At 37.4% G+C, this 9094-nt stretch overlaps 1 long non-coding RNA gene across 1 annotated transcript; it reads right to left on the reverse strand.

Annotated features, from left to right (window-relative positions):
- Positions 1 to 469: 469 nt before the first annotated feature.
- On the reverse strand, positions 470 to 5790 carry LOC134808088 (uncharacterized). The gene is made up of 4 exons (XR_010150286.1): positions 4410 to 5790; positions 3390 to 3570; positions 2994 to 3101; positions 470 to 1463 (listed from the first exon to the last, which is right to left on the reverse strand). It is a non-coding gene; the product is annotated as an uncharacterized LOC134808088 (long non-coding RNA).
- Between the last annotated feature and the right edge of the window lie 3304 nt (positions 5791 to 9094).

A 9094-nucleotide genomic window follows, 5' to 3' on the forward strand; every position in this document is an offset into this window, starting at 1 on the left:
GATGGATCACCTGAGGTTGAGAGTTTGAGACCAGCCTGACCAACATGGAGAAACTCCGTCTCTACTAAAAATACAAAATTAGCTGGCGTGGTGGTGCATGCCGGTAATCCCAGCTACTCGGGAGGCTGAGGCAGGAGAATTGCTTGAACCAGGGAGGCGGAGGTTGTGGTGAGCCGAGATTGTGCCATTGCACTACAGCCTGGGCAACAAGAGCGAAACTCCATCTCAACAAATAAATAAATAAAAATAAAATAAACAAACAAACAAAAAATTATCTTAAATCTATATCCTACAATAAATAAAGTTCCAAGTAATAAAAAACACCAAAATAATTTATTTTCGCCTTTTTTCTCTTACAACTGCAGTCTACTTGTTTGTTCCCCTCCCCCCCCCCCCCCCGCCCCACAATTTGAATAAACTTACATTAGGAGCACCAAGAAAAACACACAAAATCATCTAGTTTTTTTTTGGTCAGACTATGAGAATTGACAATGCTTGGTCAAGTTCAAGGACTTCCACACTCATCAGTTCCATTTGATCCAGGAATGCTCTTTCTCTTCTCAGTCCTTTCCAGCAAACCAATTTTGTGGAAAGACCAACTAATAGTTACAAATGGAAACTTATTATTAAAAAAAAATTACAGTATAGGAACAGGTCTTCCCAATCAAAAATAAAGTAGAACATGAGTCAGAGATAAAGTCATTTCAAATGCATGTAGAAAACTGAAAGTCCTTGTTTTATTTTTTATTCACAGGATTTTTTTCTTTCCTTTTTAGGTTGTGGTCTAGAAAGCATATTGTGATTTGTACAAGAAGCACATTCCCATTTTACAAAAGTACAAAAGCACATTTTGGACTTTTAACAAATTCAACTGTTTTGTGTTCTGTGTGAGTAAATTTTAGGTTGCCCATCATTGAAAACCAGTTTAAAAAAAAATAATGGGAGTAGATAATCCAGACAACATTTTCTACCGTATTTGTTGACTCCAGTTGTTGGAAAGTAAAATTCTGGAGGAAGAGCTGGGATATCTCCAGGGGCTTAGTTTAACATCATCAAAGACTCTCCTGCTCCCCCTTTGCATGTTACAGTATCTGCTTTACCAATCAGAGGGAAATTTATCAAGTAGGATTTAAAGGAGATATTTATGGCGTCCGTAAGCACAATGACTTTGACTGGTAAGACGTCAGCTATTCCCTTTAGGAGATAAAAGGCCACAGCTGGTGAGGTAATAGAACAGGAACTGTTTCAGTATTTCAAAACAGAAGACCTTGTTGAAGAAGAGAGATTTTATATGGCATTTGCTTTTATTTTTTTCCTTCTATGATGAACAGGTGTGGGAGTCAATTCAAGGAGGCAGCTTAGATGATTGTGAGACAAGGGAGGGAGGTAAATATTTTTGATGGTTGGGGAAGGACTGAGATTTTCAAACTTCAAACCAAACATGTAGTCCAAGCCTTTTCTACCTGTGTACACAAAGGAAAGAGGAAACTAAGTCAATGTAAAATAGGCAGTTGTTGTTTGGATTATTCATTAAGTTATGAAATCCTCCTGGCTACACAAAACAGAAAGCCCAGCTATGTGACAAGTGTTTGATGTAAATATGCAAATGCAGTTTTAAATTCATTATACCTAAGGGAACAAGGTATCTGGGTAAGGGGGGGTTCTACTATTTCTTAAGCTTACAAAGCAGGTCCTTGAATAATGTCATTTAAGTTCAATGTAATTTCCTTATAATGTTGATGAGAAAAAAAAAATGGATTCCTAGCTGAAGTCATTGTGTGTGTGGACTTTGCATGTCCTCCCCGTGTCTGGTTTCCTCCCAAAACCCAAAGCTGTGTCCGTGAGATGAATCAGTGTGTCTCACTGGTCCCAGCGTGAGTGAGTGTTGCTATGTATGAGTGGGCCCTGCAATGGGAATGGTGACCTGTCTGGGGCTGGTTCCAGCCTGGTACCCTGAGCTACCAGAATTGGCTCTGGCCCCTTGAGCTTCTGAACTTGAATAAGTGGGTAAATTATTATCTTACTTGTTTTTGTTAACCTTTCTTAAGTGTATGTGTGGCTCACCTTCCTTTCAAAGTTATTTTGATGTTTATTTCAATATTAGAAGTGTTTGGGTCTTTCTTTAGAAGTTTGGGGATTTTTTTTTTTTTTGTGACCAAAATATGCTGTAGCAACTTAACTCTTGTTTAGATCGGTTAGCCTATAGTAAAGCTATTTTCGTTATGTGTTCTTTCACTTGAAGTTCCAGTTTCCAAGAACCTATTGTCCAAGATAAGTAAGGACTTACTGTACTTCTGGGCACACAATGGGCTAAGCATCTTATATTATCAAATGAGATGAAATAAAATATAATGCTAAAATGATGTTAAAAAGTTATCACATTATAACAAATTATAAGAATTATTAAAATGACAGGATATATTAAAGCACTGTAAAAAGTAAAGCTTAGTAGATGCATTAGAGGTTATGATTGGCATTGCTAACATTATTATTATTAAAATCCTTCAGTGCTGGGCACCACTTATTTCTACCCTTATAACCCCATGGACCTGTACTGTATCTTGTAATAAAACCCTCAATAAATATTTGATACATTGCTGAATAAAAGGTAGGGTGACTTCTTAAAGTACCTGCAAAATACCTCATCCACAAGAGAAAAAGGCAAGAGAATAACCTTGCTTCATGAAGAAAGTATCGATCATTCAGGCGTTAAATTTTCCATTTGTTCATTTTTTTTTTCCAGCAGAAACTCTTGGAGAAATTGCATAGCATTATTTTAAACAATTCCCCTCAGAGGCCCATTAAATAGGCTTTTCTGCAGACAGGATAGATGTCTTTTACAGCTGGTCAGTGTTTAGTTCTCCCAATACTTGACTGAAGAAAGAAAATAACTGGGATGTAAGATATCTGACCTATAGATTGCTCATTCTCTGCATAAGTCAATCTTTGAAGTCGGAAGATAAAAATCACCATTAATCACAAAACTTTCTTACCATCATAAGGTCAGATATCCCAGGGCCCTTCCAAAATTACCACGTGGACTGGCATAGGGCGAGATCGGCTCAGCTGTGGTCACTTTTATGACACAGAGCTCCTTCCCTCTGGTTGATGATATTGAATGAGCAGGAAGGAAGAAAAGAAATAAAAGTCAGCTAACCATGGTTGAGTCAATCCAGCCCACGGCATTCAAAGGCTGAAGGGCCACCTGACACTCCAGAGGCTGCTGGAAATGCAGGGCTGTTTCATCCTGGAGTGAGTTTCCGTTAGAAGGAATACTGACTTGAATGAAACAAAGAGTCCGTCCCTTGCTTTATTGGACAATGAAAGTTCCCATCATACTGATCAAAGATCGAGGATTTGGGACATGTGGGAATGCATTAATATCTCACCTGTGGCTGAGGCAGATGTGTGTTTCCAAATGCTAATTTCTTTTCCTGCAAAGCCAGGTGTGTAAGGAGAACTAAGGGAAAAGGAAACTTTTTTCCTGTGAAAATCTGGATCCACTTCAATCCAATTCAGTTTCAAAAACATTTATTTACTTTGTGTCCCTTAAGTAAACAGAATATTATCCTAAAACACAAAGAACATAGAAACTGAAGTGAGATAGGAAATTAAATGGAAAGGAAGGGAAGAGGGGAGAAAAACAGGGAGGAAGGAAAGATTTCTGAGGGACCTTTTGTATTGTGCTGTTTAATAGACACATTATTGCTTTCAGTCCTCAGAGCAATCTTGGGAGAATGGTATTGTTTAATCATTTGCCAGATGAGGAAACTGAAACTCAGGGAGGTTCCTACTTGCCCAGGGAGGTAAATATTGTTCATTCAATTTTGCTTTTTGATGTCTGAATTATTTTCTGTATTTTTGGAATTGCTCTCATTTTGATTCTTTGCAGTGGGGATGGGACAGGAAACCTTGTAATTGGAACAGATAATACTAGATGATTACTTTCCCCTCTTTCCCAGACTCCCTTGAAGCTATGGCAAAGGCTCTGATAACCACAGGCATCTGCCGCAGATTTTTCCTCAAAAGTTCCTGAGAGGGAATGAGTGGAGAGTATGCTTGTGCTCTCTGGCAGTGGCTCTTTCTCTGTCTCTTGCTCTGCTGTAAGAGCAGATGACTCCAATGATGCTTAGTGGTGGCTGCAGCATTTTCCTTACGAAAGTGTTTCTGAGACTTAATTTTGCATTATTGCTAGAAGCTGGGTCTTATGCTTTTGTTTTCTGGCCCTTCTAATACTCTATTAGCTATTCAATATCTTTTTCAAAAACACTTCATTGTAGATTATTTAGCACATTCAAAAATATAGAGAATAGCATAATAAGCCTCCATATACCAATTTCCTTCTTAAACAATTATCAACACATGGACAATCTTGCTTCATCTGCACCCCTATCCATTTCCACAATTACCTGGATTATTTCAAATGAATCTCGGGCCTCATCTTATTTCATCCGTAAAATGTTAATTCTTTATCTCTAAAATAGAAATATTGTTTTACGAATGAGCACAATATCATTATCCTACCTAATGATAGTTCCTTAATATTAAATGTCTGTATACAGATGTCTCTGATTATCTTATAATTTTGATACATTTATAAAATATCTTCAAATCAGCATCAAAATAAGTTCCATACACTAAAATTGGTTGATATGTCATTTAAATTTCCTTTAATGTATAGATTCAATTTTCCTCTTACTCTTTTGTTTTTTAAACACATTATTTTCCTATAGAATTTCCCCCGTAAGAATTTGCTAATTGGATCCTTGTGGTTTCACGTATCATGCTTTTCTGTCCCATGTGTTTTCTGCAAATTATTAGTTGGATCTAGAGGCTCAATCACATTCACCTTGGATTCATTTGGCAAGTCAACTGCATAAATGGTGCTGTGAGCCTCTATTAGGGCATATAAAATGTCTAATTGTCTCCTTTTTCGTGAAGTCAGCAGTGATTGATGACTATTATTTAGATACACTATATCATTAGGAGTAGCAGAAAGGTGATGTTATAATTCTATCATACTCTTTAAATTTGTTACCTGGAATCCTTCCATAAAGAGAAAATTCTCATACATTACTTGGTTGACTTGAAGTATTGGTCATATAGAAAAGTCAGAATAAATGCTTAATCTTTTTTCTTTATTTACCAGTTTTCAAAATAGTTAAATAACTCACTGGTCAAAAGTGGCCAATTGTTTTTATTTCTATAGCCATTATTAACTAAGAAATTTAAATGTATCTGATGTCTTTCAATCTATTGCCATTATCTTTACTGATATTTAAATTGACCCATCTCTGGCCAGTAAGAGGCTTCTCAGGATGGCTCCTGAGTCCTTTCTACACACTTTCAATGGTCTTTGATGTTATGTTTTCTCTATGGTACATGAAGATCCAGGCTCATTTTGTACATTTCCTTCCCAGACATGATGTTAGTCATTTCTTAGTGGCATTTAGGGAATACACATCGATCCTGGGTTGACCTTTGTTTTTAGACATGTTTCAGTGGGCAGAGGTAGAAAATAGGTTTTTTTAAAAGATGAAATTATCATGAGGTCATACTAATACTTCAAAATCAAATTTAAGACTGTAGAATTTTTGCTTAATCTAATCTACATTACATATTTTTTTTCTTTTTGTAGGCTGAAAATAAGGAACTCCCAATGGATGAATCTTAAAATAACAATTCCAATAGCACTATCAATAATATGATTACTGAAAAGAGAGAGAGTGTGTGTGTGTGTGTGTGTGTGTGTGTTTGAATTTCTTAGTATCATTAGAGAAAATCCCACTGAGTGTATATATATATGTATATATATATACGTATATATATATACGTATATATATATGTATATATATATATACGTATATATATATATATAGTCAGTTTTGTCTTCTTAAGACAATTAAAATGGTTTCTCTGTGTGTGGTTATGCCATAAAGCAATGTCTAGTTGGGTTTACTTGTTTTGGTTTGCTTTTGTCCTTTAGGGATTGCTTTTTTCAAACTTAATTTTGTTATATAATCATAAAAAATATTTGATGATTCCATAAAAGCCAGAAGGCCATAAGTTATAATATATATGCTTTCCCAACAGCAAGGATGCTCTGCAAACAGTATATATCCACAATGCCATACCCCACTATTTCGTCTTTCACACTAATTCCATTAAGCTGAGCAAGCACTTATGAAATAGCCACTATTTAGTGTGGCCCAATCCTAGGAGTGTCCATAGTATTCTAACTATTTTGATATATCTAATATTGTGGTTAAAAGATAAGGACTGTGTGTTGCACATTTCCTTGAAAAGAGCTGTTCACAAAGCAAAATATAAACAAGTGCTTTGGAAGTTTCATTTGTTTTGGAGAGTAGGAATGTAAGGGAGTATTCTAGGCTGCTGAGGTTGGATAACATATCATGGAAGAGGCAGGATTTGAACTGGAGTGATTCATGAGGAGGTGTTGAACACCAGCACCCTGGTTATGAAAAGAGGAAGGCAACTCTGGTCCTCAAAAAACTGTAATCTAGTGGAGGAGGTTACCAAGAGTTCCATGTTATCTGTGCTCTAATAGAGGTATATGGAAGGCATAAAGGAAGTGTGCAAGAAGGGGACTTCAGTAAACTCAAGGGAAGTCAGAAGAGTACCTATGGAGCAGTGAGGCCCAATCTGAGTCTTACAGGAGTATGAGTTTGTCAGGTGATGGACTGGGGATAGGTAGGAATGGAGTGTAGAGCAAGACAAGCACAGGAAATAGTTCAGAAATGAGTTTGAAGGTAAAATAGAGTTTGAGTGAGTCGGAGAGCAAAGAGAAATAAAGTTGAAGGAACATGCAGGATGAAACATCTTATATATCGGGTAGGCAAGAAAGAGCATGAAAAAGATTTAATAGGGTTATCAAGTGCTTAGCTTTCTGTCTAAAGAAATAAAAATTGTAAAATATAAATTAACCATTGACATACTAATGTCCTTTGTCATTACAATTTCATTTTTGATGGATGGATATGTTATCAACAGTGGCCTAGAACACTCTCCATTTTAGTTTTTTCTCCTCTGAATTATTTAGTGATGTGGAAACAAAACTTGAGTAAATGCCATAGTAAATGCCTTGTGATCTTTTGCTGTTGTGAAGCATCTTTCTGTAGTATGAATAATTTCACCCTCTAATTTATCTGTTTGCCAATAAAACATTTAAATGCAAAGTCAAAAATGTGTTTATAATTGTTGTGTGGGAATCCCCAAGAAACTTCCCAAATAGGTGCTGACGATAACCTGGCAACACTATGTGACTAATTTTCCTGTTTACTACAGAACAATGGAGAGTAATAGACTTCTCTTAGTCCTTCTTGTTAGTTATTTGCATGTTCAATAAGAGGAATAAAACATGTGCAGGTACTTTGCACGAGGAACAAAATGCAAAATATTTTATAGACCTTTTTAATGGACACATTTCGTGGATTCCATCCCTTCCCCAAAACCCTACCTTAAGAAATATAATGAAAAGAGTTCCCTCTGTTAACCTGAATGACAGCCTGGGAATTCCCAACGGATACCTAACCCTAGGCATGGGCTCCCTCTGGATGTCTACTATAGAGGTGTTACCACCACAGTCTCAAGTGTCCAGATGAGGACTGAACATAGTGCTGATGATATCTAAATAGTTTTTGTCATTGTATTTGATAGGAAGTAAAGGGTAATTAAATTCTTTGAGGGGCCTATGCCTCTTGCTATAAGAGGGGTCCTTTTTTCCTCACTGAAATTAAAAAAGACAGATAGGGCTGGGTGTGGTGGCTCACGTCTGTAATCCCAGCACTTTGGGAGGCCGAGGCGGTTGGATCACTTGAGGTCAGGAGTTCGAGACCAGCCTAGCCAACATGGTGAAACCCCATCTCTACTAAAAATGCAAAAATTAGCCAGGCGTGGTGGTGGGCGCCTGTAATCCCAGCTACTCGGGAGACTGAGGCAGGATAATCACTTGAACCGGGGAGGTGGAGGTTGCAGTGAGCTGAGATCACACCACTGCACTCTAGCTTGGGTGACAGACTGAGATTCCTTCATAAAATAAAATAAAATAAATAAAATAAATACAATAAAATAATAAAATAAAATACATAGTGTCTTTGGGACCAGGGAGAGAAGGGACTTAATTGTTGCACACCCTAAAAACAATAGAATAAAAGATTGTACCAAAGGGGGCAAGATAAAATATATATTTAATATCTACTGAAACATTTCCCTGAACTCCAGTTTGGGAGAGGTACCTGGCAGCACAGATCTATGTGAGATCCCTCCTATTGCAATTTAATATGGAAATGTAGGGAGGGAGGGGAAGGATCAGAGTCAGGAAAACCAGGAATGGGTGTATTGCAAGAGTTCGGGTAAGAGACAGTGAGGTCCTTAGCTGGGATACTGGCTTTGAGATGAAGAAGACGTGGAAGATTTGAGAGCTATTTAGGAGGGATGGAGTGGGGTGGGAAGAGAGAAAGAAAACAGGATGTCCTAGTTATTAATGCTTTACAGGTGGGATGATGGGCAGAACATGGAAAGATGGTGTGAGAAGGGGAGAGTCCCACAGGCTGATAGTGGCATTCCTGCTCCTGCTCTGAGCTCACCCAGCCCTGTGGCACTCCAACTTCTACTAACTGGTGGGGTCACACTCCCAGTATTTTCCAGAGATAAGTACTGAGCAGCTTAAAGTATTTGAATGGGAGGAGGAGAAGCAAACTACAGCTACTTCAGAGGATAACACTAAACACCTAGTCCACTCTGTATACACTAGAGGTAAGAGAGGTGGTTCATAGAACTTCACATGCACCCAGAGTTTTCTCCTAGCCTTCTTGGTTAATTCTGTGTTGTCTAATATATCAAGAAAAAATAGTGTAACAGAGTTCCCAATCTCAAACTAAACCCTGAGATTTATTTTTTTGAAACACTGAAGCAAAGAACCTGGAAAAATTGTTATTTAGAAGTTACAAGATGTTGTTTTGACTCCCTAGAAGTTCTTTCATTTTTCAGAGCCAGCTGTTCTCTTATGGAGGAGAGCCACCAGAATGTGATCTTTACTAATACAAATGCAGAACAAGTATTAACTCAACGCTCT

The sequence above is a fragment of the Pan troglodytes genome, chromosome 1, assembly GCF_028858775.2.
Source record: "Pan troglodytes isolate AG18354 chromosome 1, NHGRI_mPanTro3-v2.0_pri, whole genome shotgun sequence".
Taxonomy (NCBI): domain Eukaryota; kingdom Metazoa; phylum Chordata; class Mammalia; order Primates; family Hominidae; genus Pan; species Pan troglodytes.